Consider the following 20,399-nt stretch of genomic DNA (forward strand, 5'->3'; position numbering starts at 1 on the left):
TGCTGTCAACATAAATAGCGATATAAAAAAGTGGGAGAAATGTTTTCAACTGGAGTTTTCAAGGTTATGGCCCATGGCGATGATTTGAAGGCACTACTTGCTCCACTGCACCACTGGTTATGCATGGACAGTTGTGTGTCTGTCTACAGCGTGTTAACAGACACAGTCAAATGTGCGTGTACACACAGCAGTACTGTATATTTTTCTGAAACCTTTGTTTAATGCATTAGCACTTCCAGTGAAACATTCAGGCACACTTAATACACATTCTCTGCTCTTCAGTCTTTCTTTACTCTTACATTGCACTCCACTTCTGCCCTTAACCATCTTAACGGCTTTGTTTTACTTCTTCTTGTGTAATATTGGCTTATTAAATTCGTTATCCTTTACTGCCATTATTCATATTCATATTCATTACTCAGAATCTTTTTTTTGTTTGGTTTATAGATGATCTGTATGGTCATGTAATTAGAACTTACATGTCCACACAGATCAATAGAGATGAGTTACAGTGTAAGAGTATTTCAAAGGATTAGCATTGCCATATGGTATAAGCACTGCTTCCTTGTGACAACTGCCCAATCCTAGATATTGAAGCCCTTGGACTTGTGGACTCAGAAGCTCAAACCTCCTTGGCAAAGCCCAATTTATGATGGCATTTTTTTTGACTTGTGCAACTGGCTTGAAGTTGGCCTCTGGTGTTGCTAATTCCTGTCTAGGCCCCGGCTATGTATACACACACATGTGGCTGTTCATCTTAGCCACTATGATACCTAACAGTAGCTACCATGTAGTGGAAAGGCAAGAATGTGACCTGTACCTTCTGGGGATCCTTGGAAGTCTGACACTGTGAATGTTACTGAATCCTGTTTAGGGAGGTTACTGTAGTCTGCTCTTTGACCAACTAGCAACTGAGCATTGTTGTTATGTGTTGCATCCTTCTCCCTTATGCTCTTCCAGTATTACTCCATCTCCAGTCTTGGTGGGGTTGTTTTCATATTGTTCCCCTGCTACTGAGTGGACATCTTGGATGGTTCATTGGAGAACATCTGGTTTTATTCTCCTGGCTTCTAGCTCTCTGGTATACCTCTGCAAGTGGCTGGCCAAGGATTTGAGTCTTTGCTTGGCAGTTTCTAAGGCTCCATGTATGGACAGCTTATTGTACTTCTTAGGTATCTTCTTTATCACACCTTTCTGCAGTTCTAATAGCTGGCTAACATTCCTCCATGCTGCCTTGAACCTTCTTTTCTCTCTAGCCTCTAGTTTCTTCTTCATGGAGGATACTGCTCCTTGTGGCTGTTCAACTTACAGCCAAGCATCTCAAGGATCACTGCTGCTGTACTGTAGATCAGCTGGTTGGTATCAGTAATGGTTGCAGCAGGGATTGTCTGTAATGCTGCATTCACATCTTCTAGGAGACTTTTAGAAGGTACTTCAAATAGTCTTGATAATTGGCTATGGTTGGTCCATGTTTCTAGCTTAGCCATGGTCTTCTTTTTAAAGTTAGATACTCTGGCATTCAACTTATACCTACAAAACCATATGGAGTAGTCCAGGTAAGAGTCTTTTGTTCTACTAAAGCAGCTCTGACCTATAAGTCCAGAGGTAGTCATGTAGGTTCCAAAGCAGGGCCTTCATGGATCAGGCTTGTTCAAGCACTTCCCATATCCACCCAGTAACATTGGGATCTGGCAAGTTCTGAGTGTTTATTGTGTTCCTCGAGCAGCTTTTCCAGTGGTTTGCCACAATGTTTAGATGTATTGTGTCAAAGTAATTTCCATGTGAATGTCAGATGCTAAAATTTTTAGGCAGAGGGTTGTATTGTCACAAAATGATCACTAAACCTGTCAGTGGTTTTCATTTTGTGGCAGTTATTTCTGTGCTATTTTAAGACTTGCTATGTGGCGATACTGGATTTTCAGTCCATTTGCTCTCCTGCCTCTTAATCATCACATTTGTCAGACAGAAAAAATGGTTTTAAATTATACACACAAATGACTTTTCATTTGCCAGCAAAGCAAAATGATCTTATCCAACACCTCACTTAATGACAGGCTCTCTCTTCAACTAAATTGCCAAGTTTAGAGTTTTATGCTTTCTTAATGTGGGCTGTACATTTGTGAAGTAAGAAGAAACTAAATATAACTATTTAACAGCCATTTTAAACATCACTTAAGTAACTGCCCTGATATTTACAACATATAAAATAAGTAAATCTTGAAAGAACGCTGTTATTTGGATTCATTAATTTGTTTTGTTTTTAGTAAAACGTGAACATCTGTTATATTTTTACATCTCTGCCTTTTTTCTTGTTATCTTTTTTCTTTAATTTGATACTATAATATGTTTTATATGCAAAAGTTTCCATCACATATGCTAAAAGTATATTTGAACAAATGATGTGAACTAATGATGGTGTTAAAGGTCATTTTATCTTCAGTGGCAAAGTCTGATTGATTTATTGATTGCTACTTTGCTTGGTTTAACTGTTTATTTGATCTCTTGATCGCTACAAAGTAAGGTTTTAACACGTCAGCATTTATGTCGCATTCAGGTTTTCTATTTTCCTTTTGGAAAACTTCTTAGTATCTGTGGCAGCACTGAGATCACCCTGATCATAACACAAAAAAACATCACAATAACAGACATTGCATACATTTAACACATCACCACCAATCAAATCACCATAAAGCAAAAGTGGCGCACACCTCATATAATCTAAATTTCTTTAACAGTTTAAGATATCCAGGCACAAAAAATCTATTAACCTATTACACTATGCTTTTATTGACCTGCAATCATACTGGAAATATTTACAACTGAGTTTTTTCATATTAGCCAGAGACAGCATGAAAATACCAGAATGATCAGATGTTTAACTCTGGTATAATTTTCAGGTATGAATCAAAACCAAATTAAGCTGCTCAATAGTGTAGTGGGTTGCACATTTGCCTAACATGTTAAAGGTTTCGGGTTTGACACCAGAAGAAGACAAATATGGCTTTGGTGTTGGATCAGGAAGGGCACTCAGCATTAAGAAAAAAAAAGGCACTGCCAAATCAAACATGTATTCACATGGCGATGCCATGTGAATACAGGAACAGCTGAAAGTACTTTTTTTGGGGGGGGGGGTTTCCACTCAAAAACAATTTAAATGAAAGTCACCATACTCTCATGAAAGTTTTTATTTTAGGTTAATATTTGTTTTGCTTACCAGCAGAAAATTAAGAAAAGCAGGAAAATGTCGTAGAAGCACAAACAAGTGTGCAGCTGGGATTGTGGTTGTTGGCTGCCCAGCGCTAGTGTTTTACATGATTGTTCAGTGTTGGTTACATGGTGAACAACAACTTTAACAATGGACACACACACACACACACACACACACACACACACGCACACACACACACACATAGAGGGAAAGAGACAGAGATGAATACTTGTTTTAAAAAACCAGAAGCAGAGATAAATCCTGTCTCTTAGTGGGCTTTAATGGAAGAAAGATGTTTTGTTCCACAGAGATCTTTTCCAGACTGTTAACTCATAACCATGACTGTCTCTCCAAGCGGATAAAGATCAGTCTGGATTCATCATAGATCAATAAACCATTAATAATGACACATGATATGAATAAGGAATAATTAAACTAGAAGACAAATGTTACTGATCAGCATCTGTGTTTTTCTGTCTTATTGATGGGCAAACTTGGCATGAAGACAGTTTTATTAAGCAGTCCAGTGGTAAGTGTTAACAGGAAAAAGTTTAGATGACCAAAAATCAAAGTGTTCCTGTCCCTCAGACACAGACATTCAGACCTGTGCCCCTCCTCTTGTCCCTGTAGTACCCTCATCTCTTCCTCCTCTCCTCCCCTCTTTGTCTCCCTCTCTCCCAGTGGAAGTGTAGTACCGGGCCTAGGGCCCCTGCCTCTAATTGCTAGTGAATGGAGTGTTTTCATGGGGTGTTAGGCAAGGCCCTCCCCTGGATTAGCATGCTTACATACACACGCAGACACACACACAACATGTAGTCAGATACACAAATGGATTAGTGTGTTCACTCATGGGGAGAGGAGGTTGATTTGAGCCGACAGCAGCAGCCCTTTGGAGAAAGCCCCGGCAAGCCTGGTGGATTTTCAAGCACACATGCACACACACGTGTGCGCACACACACACAAAAATAGAGAAAAGACACATCAAAGTTGCACTCACTCATGTGAACACACACACATGCACATATACACAATCCCAGCTCCCCAGTGGAGGCCTGATGCTGTAGAAGACATATGGGGTGAATCATGTGTTAACAGGGAGTACTGATTAACACATCTGGAGGGAGCCGGTGGGGAGTGAGGGGCAAGGGAGGGGTTGAGGGTGAAATAAGGGGGAGACAGATAAAATAGGAGGAAATAGGACAAAAGTAGAAGGTTTCTTTAAGCCTGATCAACCCTAACAAAGACAAAAAACCAAACAAGAAACAACAAACCTGGAAAGTATAAACTCTGGGAGGAATGAGGGACTCTCCACTTAACTCCCCCAGGCGCCGTCATTTGTGTCATGTCAGAGGCAGTCAGCTGTGCCACAGCACCGTGTTCCCCATATGCCCATCAGTCAGACTGTCTGCCCCAAACACAAAAAAAACACATGAACAAAACTCAGCTAAACACAGTTATGTCCCTTCTATGTGTCACAGAGCACATAGTTTGTCAGATTTTGTGGCTTTCAAAATACATCGGATGTGGTTCTAATTTTTTAACATGAATCTACTACTTTTCATTTTGCTTCAAAATCAGATATTAACTAGCATTAAAAAATATAAAAACATTTGCTTTGTCACAGATACATGAAACACAGTCAGTCCAATGAAATTAAACTACTAGCTAAAAGAATTCATGCAAAGATCTTTTTTCCCAAAACCAGAACATTTTTCTTTCTGGAGTAGAAAATGAATTAAAAGTAAATTCAATCAAGACTAAACTTAATTCTAATACTTTACTGTGCGCTGGAAAACTAGAAGGTTCACAAGTTCTCACCCTTGACCTTCCTCTATCTTTGTTGTGGCAGCGAAATAGTTAAGGGCGTCATGACCTGCTCTAGGGTTGGGCAGACGGTTATGTGCTGCTTCATGCTGATTCCTATCTATTAATTTTCCATGACTACAAATTCTTTTAAAACACTGCATTGAAACCTAAATGAGGGACCCCCATTAAATTTTATTATGTTTCTGTGTGACTGCAAAGGGCAAATAATCTTATACCAACCATTATCTCTGCTTTGTGTCTGTATCCATCTGTGGTTTCACGACTATCTTTGCAGCATAGCTGTGTTTAAAGCTCTGTGATGCAGTTTAAACAGTGACATACCTGTGGTCATAGCAGCTTTACAAAAGAATAAAGCAATCACAATGGCACTGAGCCAAGTGCCAACATGCAAATTTAGCACTGCCAACATACACAAAAACATATGCAATGTGTTTATTAGCACCTGTTTAGAGCAATACATTCACATTGTTGTGGGTGATGCCATTGTTATATTACACATAAATAAGGTGTACAGACACAGCTGTCACCATGTGATAAAAACATAAAAATACCTCAATTTCAAATGAGACTGTGTGGTGGATTTTTGTTTGATATGTATAACTATGTAACTATATACACTATATATCTATGCGCACTGAACATATATATTTAACTTTCATGTGGAGTCTTAAGCACAAGACATTTTTGCTTCACCGAGGTTTATTAAGTTGGTACTGTAACAGGGCAGTTAATGTAGGGGGAGAGTTCTCTTGAATAATTTACTTAATAATTAATTAATTTAACGTCTTTAATGCAGCACAACCAAAACAGTAATATTGTAACAGAGATCCTGAACACATCACGATAAAATACCATACAAAATAAACACACACACACACACACACACACTTTGAACCCACACTGAAGTGTTTTTAAGCATGTAACCTGTGTATTATATGTTATAAGATTGTGCCACTTGCTGTATAAGATTTAATAATTAGGATTAATGTGTGACCTTTGACCGTGTCATGACCTATTGTGATAAGCCAGAGCAAGGGGTACTCAGAGTCCTGACTGGCCTTTGGCCAAGACCTTGGCCGCTACCTGACCCCAGCAGCTGTGCTGGGCGTGTGGGAAAGTTACCCAGCAGCAGGGGGCGGCGATACTGGTCCCTATATTAGGGGACCAGAGGACGCCCCCAGAGCTCTTTTTCCTCCTGCTGCTGCTACCTGTCCGTTTCTGTGTTGCTCTGCTGTCTGTGCTTAAGGCTGTACACCCCGGGGTTTTGCTTTGCTTGCTTTCTGCTTTGTAATTTTCTTGCTAAATCTCTGTATGTATTTTTCCTGCTGTTCATATGATTCAGTGTATTAAACTCTGTTCCAAGAATTCTACTCTTTTACAGAGCATCTTTTTGAGTTTCTTGATTTTAATTGGATTTGGATCTCCACATCGTTGGTGGGAGAAGGTTATCAGGATGGCTTCAAAATTTGCGACCACAACTGAGATCTACAGCTGTGTTTTTAAACCATTAAACCTATCAAATCAAATATAGCTTTGAAAGATACTTATTTTTCTTTTTTTTTTCTTGTTCATATTCTAATGAATTTGTACATTGGTTAGCACAGCACCTCACAGCAAAATGATGATGATCTGTCTGCGTCTGCATGGGTTCTCTGGTTTCCTCCCACAATCCAAAGACATACTGGGGTTAATTGGTCACGGTCTAAATTGGCCATAGAGGTAAATGTGAGCTTGAATGTCTGATAGGTTGGCGACCTGACCACGGTGTACCCTGCCTCTCGCCCAATATGTACTGGCGGGTTATATGTACTGTACACTTTTAACTTACATTGTGTATGCAGAGCCCAATCATTTTCTGATGTGTTCCTGGGTCATGTATTGATTTCCAAAAAAGAAACGTGTCTGTTTTTAATGCACGACTGGCTGAAGATACAAAGATCACTGCTATTCAATATAGCTTTTTGGCTTTGTCTCTGGGTTTCACAGATTTATCTAGATTCTTTCAGTCTTTTTAGTGTGCATGTATATGTTAACATCCCCAAAGTCTTCACAATCTTTCACCGATGTAAATGTCTTCTTAATTTGCTAAACCACACGCATGGTCTTTCTTTTAATACCCAGTCACGTTATTAACCAAATTAGCCAAACACATCTTTTCCACAAAACATGCTGTTGGCACCAAAATCAAAGTTCTCAGTTAGAATATCTGTAAGCCTGCACTGTCTTTCTACTAAATTTAATGAAATATACAGTTGAACTTATTTACAAACCACTTAAACAGCTGCAATAAACTTATTTTTTCACATGTTTAGTATAAATATTTTATGAGTGCAGGCTTAGTCTGTGAGTTAATCTTTCATATGAATAAACACTCAGAAATTCTCACACAAACCCAAGAAACATCTCTTCTGATGACAGCGTGAAGGTTGCCAACATCTGCAGTACGTCTAGTTGTTTTAACTTAAACATCCTTTCCAACATAACAGATGTAGCCTGTTGCATACAGAGTGTCTCAGATGATTTTTCTCAGTTTGTGTTGATGTGTACCAGAGTTAGTGAGAAGCCAAACTCTATAAACCAATATCTCCTTATGAATCTGCACTTATTGCATTTGGAAGTCCAGTTCCTAAAATGCTGAATGTATTTTCTCAGGTTTTTTTATTCTAATTTTGTTTCTTTAAAAATGTAATTTAATTTGTGTTTCATTCCATGTCAAAATACTCCAAGAAAGACATATTTATAAATATTGAGGCGGTATCAAAACAAACGTGGCATTTAAAAATTATTTTATTTGAAATTAAGAAAACTATACGGTGCATGTTTAATCAACATATTATGTTATATATTATAAATGTAAATGTGTATTCATGTTTAGGTTCATTAGAAAACTTGAGTGTTCTCAAAGGTTTTTTGTATTATGATGTACTGTGTGCACATGTTTAGCAAATACCAGATCCATAGGTTTGCTGTGCTGTGTTATTCACAACTGTGTAGGTCAAAAAGACTGTTGACATGACTGTGGCTTGATTGCAGATGCAAAACATGTATTTAAACCTGTGTGGTAAAGCGCAGCCATTTTTACATACCTGTTTGTACTGTGCAAAGCTGCTGCAGAAAGGCATGTCAACAAAACTGTCCAGTTAACGAGTTAACTCATTTAACAGTCGGACTTTTTGTTTACAACTCTTGATTATTTTCAAATAAGTCAGCGTGAAAGTTTGAACCATAGGAACCAAACCGAATTTAGTTACACTCTACTTCACTTGACTAATCTTTCAAGTAACCAACAGTCAAAACTCATTTCAACAACCGCTACTGGAGGCAACCACTTCCAGCATCTTGCCATAGATGTCAAACCAAAATAAAATCTGTAATATTTTCAACAGTATCTGATCCTAGATCTCTAAAACACATTCTAATCTAAATTTTAATCTACAGCATTGCACAAAAGTAATTGAGCCCCCATTACTTCTTTATATTTTGTTTCCAATGAGCCAGTCTTTATTGTCATTTTTAAAGTGTTCTTGAACAACTCTTCTCAACTGTTTTTGACGGGCTTTCAAATTTCTTTCTTGGGACACTGGCTGCTTTTTCACTCAGTTTCAATCCTGTTCTTGTACCTGACCATTTTCTGAGGTACATATATATTTTTTGTTTGTTTGTTAAACCACTTGACTCTGACCTGTGAATCATGAACACAAAAAAACACTGAACACCAGGGATAAACTGTATTTTTAGATACTTACTGGAATCTATTTTTTTTTTATAGTGGCAGCAAAAAATAGTATTTTTGCACCAATGAGGTAATTTCAAAAAAAGCTATTAGCTGAACACTTGGCATACCCTCAGCATGCTGTGCAGTGCTTCCTTAAAAAAAACTAAGGGAGCTGGACAAGTGGAGGACAAAAGAAGAAGATGTGACAGGCCTAAAAAATTATACACACATAAAGATACGAGGGGGGACTCAAGACATTTGTACAGCGCTATATTGGAGCATGTATTCCTCTCCCGCATTCCTCTAATGTGCTTCTGACAGATATTCAGTGGTTTATATCACCCTCACGTCCGCCGCAGCACTGATTTAGACACAGCTATCATCCCTTCTTCCACCCAACCAAGCCAGTCAATACACCTACATTATTCAAACTCCTCCCCACTTAATTAGATATTTAATTGACTACCTGTAGACAGATGACTGACCCGCCTGCTGGCATAAATTAATGCAAATGACACGTCGCATGACCTGCCCTGAGGTAGATCTAGTGGTACAATCTGGTAAGGACAGAGTTCAACTAGAGGCTGCAGGGATCGAGTCCAGTCACTGATCACTGGACTGTGACCTGATCGGTGAATATTACACTTTTCTCTTATATTCAAGCAGGGTTATGAGTCATAGATAGAGATCGTGGGTTAAGTTTACCTGGTTATTACCTGAAAATATCTGTAAACCGAGTTAAAATCAGACAGTACATGTGTATCAGTCTACATTACAGTAAATGTGCACAGGGAGCAAGCAGGCAAAAGAAAGCCACTAGTTGATTCTATGCCTCATGACTCCTTGTGCTGCTCCCCATGAAGAAAGCAATAAGGCACACGAAATCCCATCGCAGGTGTCTGGGCCCACTGTATGCTAATAGGGAAGGATCAGACGCTCTTCTCACATAATGGGGTTTGACAAAGTGAAAATTAACACAACCCCACTCCTGCTGTTGCTGTTAGAGGGGGTGGTTGATATGGCTTTGTCTCAGACTACACTACACACACACACACACACACACACACCTTCCGACAGATACCACACCAGCCGTCGTTCTCATTCTCACCCAGACATTTACGTTGTAGGCTCCCCTCCGCATCCCTTCCTCGCACTCCCCCTCCTCCTGCACCGCTACCCCTATCTAGGTGTTTGTGTCCTCGGCATAAACATCCCTACATCCCTCCTCCTTCCCTCTTTTCTCTTCTTCTCCAGCGACTCTGTTTGCTTCAATGGACTTTCATGACAACTCATTCCGTAAGGGTCCTTTTTTCTCTCCCTCTCTTTCTCCTTCACTCTCCCCAGGTGAAATATTGATGGATTTTTTATGAATAGCTATGAAAAATTCATTCAAATTCCAAAATGAAAAAGCGTAAACATTCCGCATCTGCCTATGCCTCCCGCATTCATTATCCTTCACAACATCCCCCCGCCCTCCCTCGTTTTCCCCACTCGTACCCCTTCTTCTCCTCTTCATCCTCACTCAGCGCCCCTCCTCACCCTCCGTCTACCTGAAAAAGACATGCTCTGTCTCTTTTTCCGCCACTTGGCCTAATTGCTTAATTTGACCTGCTCTCTCATCAATTAAAAGTCTGTCAGTGGTAGACAGATGGAGGATGGATCAGAGGGCCAGTCGATGGACAGATCAATGACAGAACAGCTCAATAAGTAAATGGAGATGGCCAGTGATGGAAAAAGGAAATGAAGAGGGGAAAGAAGTAGAAGAAGAAGAGAACAAATTGAACAGGCTGTCGTGGCAAAGACGGTGCAGCACCAATGTGCCTCACTTGGATGCTCTGACTCACTTTTCTCACTATCTCTGTCTAACCCCAAACCTCAAAACCCAACCCTGTTCATTCTGTTGTTTACTGTAATACAGATACATGAATGTAAAGCTGACCCAACAGAGCGTGTACACATATCAAGTTACAAACACGAGAGCAAAAAGATAATAAATGCGAGAGAGAGAGGCACTGAAATTTCAAACAAGAATAAAGCCATTAGGTCTTAAAATCATAACAAAGGAAATAAAAGTCATATGAGCAGAAACCGAGAACAGACAAAATTGAGGTAAGGAGGAGACTGGAGGGGCTCAGAGCTGAAACAGTGAAGACTGACCTCACGTATGATTGGACGCACCGAGACAATGCAACTCCAAAAAAAACAAGCGCACTTCAATCAGCTGCAGCAGGTCTGCTTTTCTCGACTCATTCACACAATCACAAACATTCATATGCATGCAATGCATTTATGGAAACAAACGGCAGAGGATGGAGCAAATATAATGCTCAATCACACTTTTCCTTATAAACACATAAAGACTCACTCACAAGAAAACCGCAAGTCACATCTCTGTAAACAAATGTGACTTTGGTGAAACACAGCTTCACATGACTATACACAGATATTAGCATGAGCATGCACACACACACACACACAGCGATACACACACACACAACCACAATTATTTTGTTATTTTCCCCTTCAACACCTTGTTTTAATTAGCTTTCTCATGAGACTGCGACTAAGACCAATTAGGGAAGATTATCAAAGAAGGTCTAGAGTAGGGTGCATGCCCACTATGACTCCTGTCCCCAGGGATAGGCCAGGATGAAAGAGACCAGCACTACAGACACACATACACTTGCATGCACACACAGAGCCAAACAGAAACGTGCACTACTCTTAAGAGCAAAGATATGAAATCCACATAGGTCTGTGCAAAACGGAGTCATCTTGTGCCTTTTCAAGAATCAGTCCTTAATAGCAGAGATCATTCTGTATTGACCAGTTGGAGATGGATCACTGAAGAGATACACAATGGGGTCCTTTCACTCTTTTCCCTCAAGGGGAACTAAAACAGTCTGTTGATCCAACCACTAATGGAGACACTTCAGAAAATTGAGAGAGACTCAGAATTAGGCTATAAAAACACACATTAGGTGTTTAGGATGAACACAGGAATGAAAGGAATGATATCTGAGATGCCAACACATGCACTCTCTTACCTTATGACAAATCAATGGGAGATCTTTTGGAGTTATGTTCTGCTGGGCGATACTGATGTATGATCAAGAGTATTAACCCCCAAGAAAAGTGCACCTGTATAATTGCTAAGGTGCCACCATTTATCTCTCTCTCCCTCAGCCTTTGTTTCTCCTCCAAATCAGGAGAAATATCTACCCAACTGCAGCCTCAACACTGTGTTTATGTTTATCTTTGTGTGACACGTCAATAGAAAACAGTGTGTGAGTGTTGTCACAAGTTAGTCCATAACCTGATGGTAAGTTAATAGCACTCAGAGGTATTAGGTGTAACAGTGATTAGATTGGGAGAGGCTGATAGTGCATACTGGCTAGGCCCCTAAGGGGCATCTAGAAGAGTCAGAGATCAGAGGTCAATCACCAGGGGATCAATGTCACTCAAAAGAGCCGTGTTACATTCAGAGTCATACTATACGGCATACATACAGAAGGTGTAAATAGAAATTTGTATAGGTTGATGTTTAAGAAAAAGGATCCCTGACCAACTCGCTAACCCTCCCAGCCACAGAGCACCATATGAGAGAGCAGGATGTACAAAGCAAAGGTGTGGAGTGGAGAGACATCCAAAGGGAAAGTGACTTCCTGGACTTCATTAAGATAATCTGGCTACCGATACTAACAAAGTTTAAAAGAGGAGGTGAGGAGAAAGCTCAGAAATGAGATGAACACTTATTAGATCAGACCGAGGGAATTGTCTTGACGCTCATAGCTCGATTCACTCGTGCGCACACGCACGCGCGCACGCACACACACACAGTTAAACAGACTGAGACAAAGAGATACACATAACATGGAATTGTCAAAAAAGAAGCACAAGCATAATATGCATGTATTCAAAACATTACCACATATGCATGCTTAAAGGACACATAGACTTAATAAAAGTCATATTCACAACGTTACATGTAAAAACATTGAATCACCACTTTCCTAAAGGTTGCTCACATTACCACCAAGTGGTGGTGGAGGATATTGGCAGTTATTAGGTGAAACTAGTCGGTGTCTTCCACGCACACTATGGGCGACTGTGTCAGTCTGCTAGCGACCAAAGCAATCATCAGGATGGTTTTAATGCTACAACCTCTTTGTGATTTCACCCAGCATCCCAGCAACCTCCAACAACCAGAGAATACACATTTTTCGATAGCAGCCCGAGGTTGCCAGGGGGTCACTAACCGGTCTCTAGACCTGTGTGACTGAGGCCTAAGGTCAAAAGAGGTAAGAATTACACTGTCTTAAATCACAGCAGCTTCTGTTTGTCTTATGATTTTACACACAAGACAAAAAGACGATATTAAGGAGAGGTAATCCCACCTTTAGTTAAAACTGCTATTAGGTAGACCTCTTGTGTCAGCCATTCAATTTATGGTCTTTCAATGGTCTCTGTTTGCGCACAAATTTCTATATGTGCAGAAAACCCACTGCAAAGTTGCTCCCATGCAGTCCTCCAAAATCCCAACTGTATGTTACTGACACGGGTGTCGCTCTACGTCATTGAATGCTGATTAGTCACTGAAAAGTGGGTCAGAAAAGGGAAGGGAGCAATATTCGAGTTTACCAGGAATGGAAGAAGCACAAAGAAACCATCAAAGATCAAAAATTACAGCATAATCAACAAATCAGCACAAATAAGAGTAGCCCACAGATCAACTGTACCACATACTTTGTACGCTGCCTCCTTTGACAACAGATGCTCTCTGCAGGTAAACCAGCTGTCCACAGACTGCCAGCTCACTGCCAGCGTTATCCCCACAGAAGCATAATTCCAGTTCAAGAGAAGAAGCGCTTGTTTTCTCCATGTTACGCCGATAAGATGTTGAGAAGTAAAAAGTTAACAGTTGGTTTCAACAAATCATCTCCAACATGTATTAATGAAACTAAATGATGTTATCAACGGGCAGCTGCAAACAGAGGTGCTGAAACACAGTCTTCTCTGCACACTCTGCATCCCAGCAATGCACACATTCTGCCCTTATTATCAGATCCTGACTAAGGATAATGATGTTAAACTCCTAGTTTCAGTACGAGCCAGCTTGGATCCTTTGTCCCCACAGAACTGAGTTTCATGCACTTCACATCAAGCCAGGTTTGTTATTTCAGCAGACAAAGGAGAATGCAAGGGGTAGATTCATTTCATCCCATGTCAGTATGAGTTGTAGGTCTAGTACCAGACCTGCTGCTACCAAGAAAGTGAGGTAAGGCAATTTGAGAAGATTGCTGGCTGGCAAAAGGCTCCTACTGACAACCATTTTCTAATGGTCCTGGGTTCTGACAGTAGTGCATTTAATAAAACAGCCCTGTAACTGTGGGTCAACTGTAGCCAGGGTAAGAAGAGCAGAAACTGGCAAGATTTTCGGATAAAGCAATTGGAGGCATTGAGTAACATAAGCCTTTAGTTACTGATGATTATGAGTTTTAATAGAAGCAGGCTCCACACATAAAGTGGGCTCATAAAAGTTTTGTTTTGAAAGGCACACAAATGAGTAAAGATGAGCTGCTGAGAGTCATTAGAGGACAAAGTCTGTGAGAAATACAACCGTATACTTACAGACAACAAGAGCAAAGAGCAATGAAGGAGGGGGAACAGGATAGAAAGAGAGGGACAGAGGGTAGACGAAGTAAGGCAGGGAGTGCCATGTCGTTCTTAATCTAGTTTGTCTGTCGTAATCGTGTCAATGTCACTCTCAATCAGGCAGCCACAACTAGGGCTATACAACTTCAGCTTGATTGGCCCGAACCTTGTCTTTAAAATGACCTCTACGGGGAAGGTGTGTGTGTGTAGATAGAGACACGGAGTAAGAAAAAGAAAAAAACAGAAGAGGGGGGTAAGATGAAGGGAGGAGATTCTTCTAGAGACAATATGAAAAAGGAGAGAGTCAAGACAAATTAACTTTAAACCTGTTACTCCCCCACCTATCTGTCAATTTCACTTTGGTCTCTTTCTTTGTTCTGATTTTTTACAGTGACAGTATTGATTGTCCTTATTACACAAGAGAATACACATATATCTGTGTGGCTGAGTTGTGCAGAGGTGCTTGGGTAAAGTTCAGTTATTTTTCCTGCCAGCATCAGGGTTGTGTTATGGCTTAAGAAAAAACAAACAGACAGACAGACAGACAGACAGACAGACAGATAGATAGATAGATAGATAGATATGTGCCATGTTGCTTTTTATACGAAATTAGCATGTGATAATATACAGCAGTGACATTCACAGCAGTTAACCACAACAGGGTGGATTTAGCTAAATTTGCACATGTCAGCAGATCCACTTCCCTAAAACTGTGTATAAACAACCACAATCTGTGATCAGGAATTACAGTCATGCTCAGTAAATATAGATTATTATATCATTTATAAAAAATAAAAAAATACATCTTTAAAAATACATTTACATACTAGTTTTAACTTTTTTTTTTTTTGAACGTTTGACAGGCTGGGAACCTGTCGACGGTGTACCCCGCCACTTGGGGCAGCCTGGATAGACACAACTAGCCCCTGCGACCCTGATAAGCCAAAGCAGTAGAAAATGGGTGGATGGCTGGTATTTTTGTTATTATAACACACAGCATTATCCCACTAATCACTGCAGGGCATGTGGTTTTGTAGGTCTTGTGTTCTCTCTGATGCTTATTTAAAAGTCTGTTTCAGCCACGATTTAAAAGCATGTTTACTGCAACTCACTCACACCGCTGTGGCGTCAAGTTAATTTTATTGTACTTGAATCTGTGTTTGAACATATTACATCAGGCCAGGGCAACTTAGTGAGAATATGTTTGCACTTGTTGCTGGTTCTGTGAATCTTTTGTGTTCCAAGACTCACTTTAGAGTCCCAATAACTTAGTGTGGATTTTGATTGAGTAAATGTTATTGGACTGACATCAGTATTTACCTCTTAAATTTCAATCAGTCTGTTGTTTTGTACATGGGAGTGCATGTCCTGATGCTTGTTTCTCCAATAGGTATCACGATTTTAGTTTGGGAATTTGAATCATGGCAGCTAGGGTCCCTGACAGCCCTGTCCCTCAGAGCACGTTCACCTCATACTTGCTGTAGACAAGCAACTCTGTCTCTAGATTTAATGATGACTGCTTAACATGGAAGGGGGGATTTTACCAGGCAAGACTGCCACACAGACAGTCACAACGCAACAATAAGAAGTCAGTCACACAGTATAATTACTCTGTAATGGGGAACTGAACAAGTTATTACAAATGTGGGTCGACAGTTTTTACAATCACTGCTTGGCAATCATATGAAAAATATTTTTGCATAGTGTGTGTTAAAACTGCAAAAAATACCATCTTCACGTATTATTCTGAAAGTCAAATCGCAGTGGCAGAGTAGAGTGTGATCATGGATGGCCATGTTTCCACTCTTCAAGGAAACATCTCCATTGGCTAAAGCATTACACAGGGCCTAGAGAGCCAATAACAAAGCAGAGCAGTGGAGAAAGACAAAGATACAGGCTTACTGCCAGTGAGAAGCAGTAAGACACAAACTTTTTAGGCATAGGCCCAATTTGGCAACTAACTAACCAGGCCACTGGTCCAACTGAACTTCCAACTGGCCCTCTGCCACTGGGCAATCCTTATTATTGAACTCTGCAACAGTGCTGTCTGTTGTGGCCTACTGCTGCATAACATATGGTCCTAGGCTTTTCATCTCTCCAGGGATGAAACACCCACACAAACACATGCACAAACTCATTCACACACTATGGAGGAAAAGAGAGAGGGGAGAAGGAGAAAGAGGGAGAGAAAGAGAGGGAGACAGAAATGCAGACAGAAACACCAAAATAGCAACAAAACACACACGCACATGTTGGTCTTCAGAAGAAACATTAAACAAAAACCAAAACAAGCCACTCCAAGTGGCACACTGGATGAATAAAACATGTTTTTTGGGGGGGAAACCTTCCTGGGCAAGTCCCACTCCTCAGATATATTTTCCACCAGGAAATAATCCCATGTGGCAAGAGCAACAGGGTGCATGTGACGGATGACCAGCTGAGCTTTGCTTTGGTAAGTAAAGCTGTTTGTTGGAGCTTTGCCTTGACTGTTTCTAGGGGTGAAGAAGCAAATACTGGACATTTTATTATCCTAAATTCTGCTCCTTTGACAAGTCCCCCTGATTACAGTTCATTTAAATATCATGCAGAATGTATTAATCTGCAGTAAAATGACAAAATCAATTTACACAAGTGTATGCAATGGAGCAAACCTCAAAGCATGCACAAAAACCAACAAAAGTCAGACACTATGTGTGTTAGAAACACAAACACACATATGGCCATATCCACACTCAATTCCACTCTGCTCTAAATCACGGCTCCGCCGGGCTAATGCACAGATCCATACTGCTCTGGGTGAATTAACGTTAGTAATAAGATATCATGGCTCTGATTGATCCTCTGCTTCCATGTCCGCACCATAAAATGATCCAAGCACAGTCGCAGCAAGCCATTACTCTAATACTGCATTGATTCCACTCTGAAGTTAGGCTACAGTGGGGGGCATAAAGTGGAGTGGGCATGGGACTGAAGGAACTATAACTGTAGATTCAGACTAGAGGTGAGAGAAAGACCTTGGCTCAAATTGCATGAGAATTTTTGAGTCTGGTCGTCTTTAAAGACATAGACAGTGTCCTCGGCTTAGGGTGGCTGTAGCTCAGGAGGTAGAGCAGGTCACCTACTGATCGGAAGGTTGGTGGTTCTATCCCTGGCTCCTCTAGTCTGCATGTCAAGTATCCTTGGGCAAGATACTAACCCGAACTTGCTCTCCGATGCATCCATCGGTGTATGAATGTCGTTAGAAAGCACTATGTGTAGATAAAGTGCTTGTGAGAATGGGTGTGATTGAGTGAATGAGGCATGTTGTATGCGCTTTGAGTACTCCGTGAGAGTAGAAAAGCACTATATAAGAATCAGTCCATTCACCATTTACTGTAGCCAATACTACACCATTGAAGCAACGATTAGCTATAGGACTGATTATATTACAAATATGAAAGTTGTTCAGTGGAATCGTTTTGTCACGTTTCATTTTATAATACAATAATTTTTTTTCATGTTCATTTATTTATTCATTTTCATTTTTTATTTTAGGTCACACCTCTAAAACTTCATTCGTTTAAATAAAATCTACACACACACAAAATGATAGACAGTCGCCTTATAATTTATTAAGTGACAAATTGCTAATGACGGGGCTAATCTGTAGAATTAAATAAAAAATCCAAAATGTAAACCATAAGAGTAACAATAAAGGTCATAATTTGTCTTCTTACTAACTGGAAAAAGATGTGCAATATCCTGCGAGGAAATGTGAGTCAGCACCACAGATTTCTAATGCTGCAAAACAACACCATATTACTAACTTCAGACAGTTATCATCACTGATATATGACATTTTGAAAGGAAGTTCAGACATATAGAGAGCTCTGACACCATCTAGCATGTTAGCTCATGCCACATCAGAAGCACCTTCACTATCCACTGGGTCTTGGCTACGATCCCCATCCACCTCAGTTTTAAAATGCCTAGCTTTACAGCAGAGACAGATGGAAATCACACATCTTTATTAAGTATATGGCTTATAAGTATGAAAAGACACTTATTACATATGTACTTTCCTGCTGTCAATTAAACTTAAATACAATTAAACTTAAATACAGAATGCATTCACCCAAACAAACAAATATATATATTTATATATGTTTGTCAAGGTTCCAGAAAAGCAAATTGTTAAAATCATCTTGGAGAACTTGCTACAGTTGTCTGGATTTGCATCATCTCCATTGCTTCTGTCTTGCATGAAACCCCAGATTAGCTAACGACTCAGAGATCAGATCTTTGGAGACCAAACCATCTGTTGCACACTACATGTTCTTCTTTTCACTTAAGAAAGATAGTATATTAAAATTCTTGCTGTATAATTTGGGGTTGTTCCCATTAAGAATTTTGCATAGTTGAGAAAAGAAAGTATCAGTCCTCTCCTGCTCTGCATCATCTGTAATGGATATTAACATACATAAGCATTGTGAAGCCACTCTCATTGACAGTTAGGCACAAAAGTTAACACACCGCGATACGTTTATCAGGAGCCTCGGCTAAAGATGCCAGATTGTGCAATGCTGACGAAAAAGACATAGACGGTGTCCTCGGCTTTGCCTCTTCTGCTGTGAAGGCTTCTATATTTCTTCAAATATCGAAGTGGCCCAATTTTTATAATTTTTGTAAAATAAAAGAAATAGATGTGGCTGAAGTGCAGACTTTCAGCTTTAACTCAAGGAATTTTACAGAAAATCTGCATTAACTGATTAACAATTACAGCCATTTTTACACATAGCCCCTCAGTGATTAAAGATTATAGGACAAACTAACATAATTTTAAATATAAGGATGTTTTGGACTTGGATTAAAAAAACCAACAACTTTGCAGTCAATGGCCTTCTGAAGTCTAGAAACCATGGATGTCACCCAGTGTTTGTTCCTTCCCTTCAGATGTTTTGCCAGACCTTCAGCTCTTTAGCAGAGAGTATAGCCAAACTATACACTTAATCCTGCTACTTTCATCAGCAGTCACATCATCAGTGAACATTAGTGATGCAGTTCCATTGGCAGTCATATATACCCATGCAATAACACATTTCTTTACATTTTTAACAAAACAATTCAACCTTCTATTCACTACATCCATTCTTTAGAGATTACTAGAATGTTCTCTACAATCTGAGATAATAAATCATTTTTAAATTGTGATGTTATATAAAAAAGTATTTCCAGCTATTGAGCAATTAGTTAAGTAACCCATTAATCTTTAAAGTAATTATATACATATTAAATTTGTATGACTGTTGTGAGCCTGAGTTTTTTTTTTTAAACAAACAGCTAAGATTGAGACTAGAGATTGGTGCTGGTGCTCATGTTGGCGGCGTGTTTGATTAACAATCTACAGCTAGGATCTATCTATCAAGCACTAATGAGCTCCCTTAACTGTCAGTTTATATCAAATACAACAACATGGAGTCAAAATGAAAGACACACAGACTGAATGACCCATTTTATATTGTCCAAGTAGCCTCGGGGTGAAGGATTCACCCAATACCGATACACGCCAACCTGCATGATCACAGAGCAGAAGTCATTGAAACCATGTGAGGTTATTTAAGGGGAAAAGATTATTCCAGGAAACTGGTAGTCACAGTCGGAGTTTTGGTCTGAGTTTGAAAACCTGTGATTGATTTGAAAACTACCAGAGGGCCAGTCACAATCACGCCAGCACCCAGCGGACGAGGACTGTCTGGACACAGACCAAACTGCCAAATGCAAATGCGCACACATAAATAGACATACACACACTGATGCACACGCAGAATCATCCAAACACATTCCCATCTGCCTGAATTACATGCTGGACAAAGTCCCACGGTCATTAAAACCAGACTGCATTGAAGACACAGTCACCACGCAAGCACACACACACACACACACACATACAGACAGACACATGTGCACAAGTACCTATTGCTTGAAGGCAAAATGCCTGTTTCCACTGTATAGTCT

General features: G+C 39.9%; 1 long non-coding RNA gene across 1 annotated transcript in view; it reads right to left on the minus strand.

The window, feature by feature from the left end:
• LOC102082582 (uncharacterized) overlaps positions 1-20,399 on the minus strand; it is a 133,875-nt gene that overhangs the window by 14,017 nt on the left and 99,459 nt on the right. The window contains exon 4 of the long non-coding RNA XR_002057777.2: positions 4,480-4,613. This is a non-coding gene — a long non-coding RNA (uncharacterized LOC102082582). The remainder of the gene's footprint in view (positions 1-4,479; positions 4,614-20,399) is intronic.

Source organism: Oreochromis niloticus, linkage group LG20 (assembly GCF_001858045.2).
Source record: "Oreochromis niloticus isolate F11D_XX linkage group LG20, O_niloticus_UMD_NMBU, whole genome shotgun sequence".
NCBI classification, from domain to species: Eukaryota; Metazoa; Chordata; class Actinopteri; order Cichliformes; family Cichlidae; genus Oreochromis; species Oreochromis niloticus.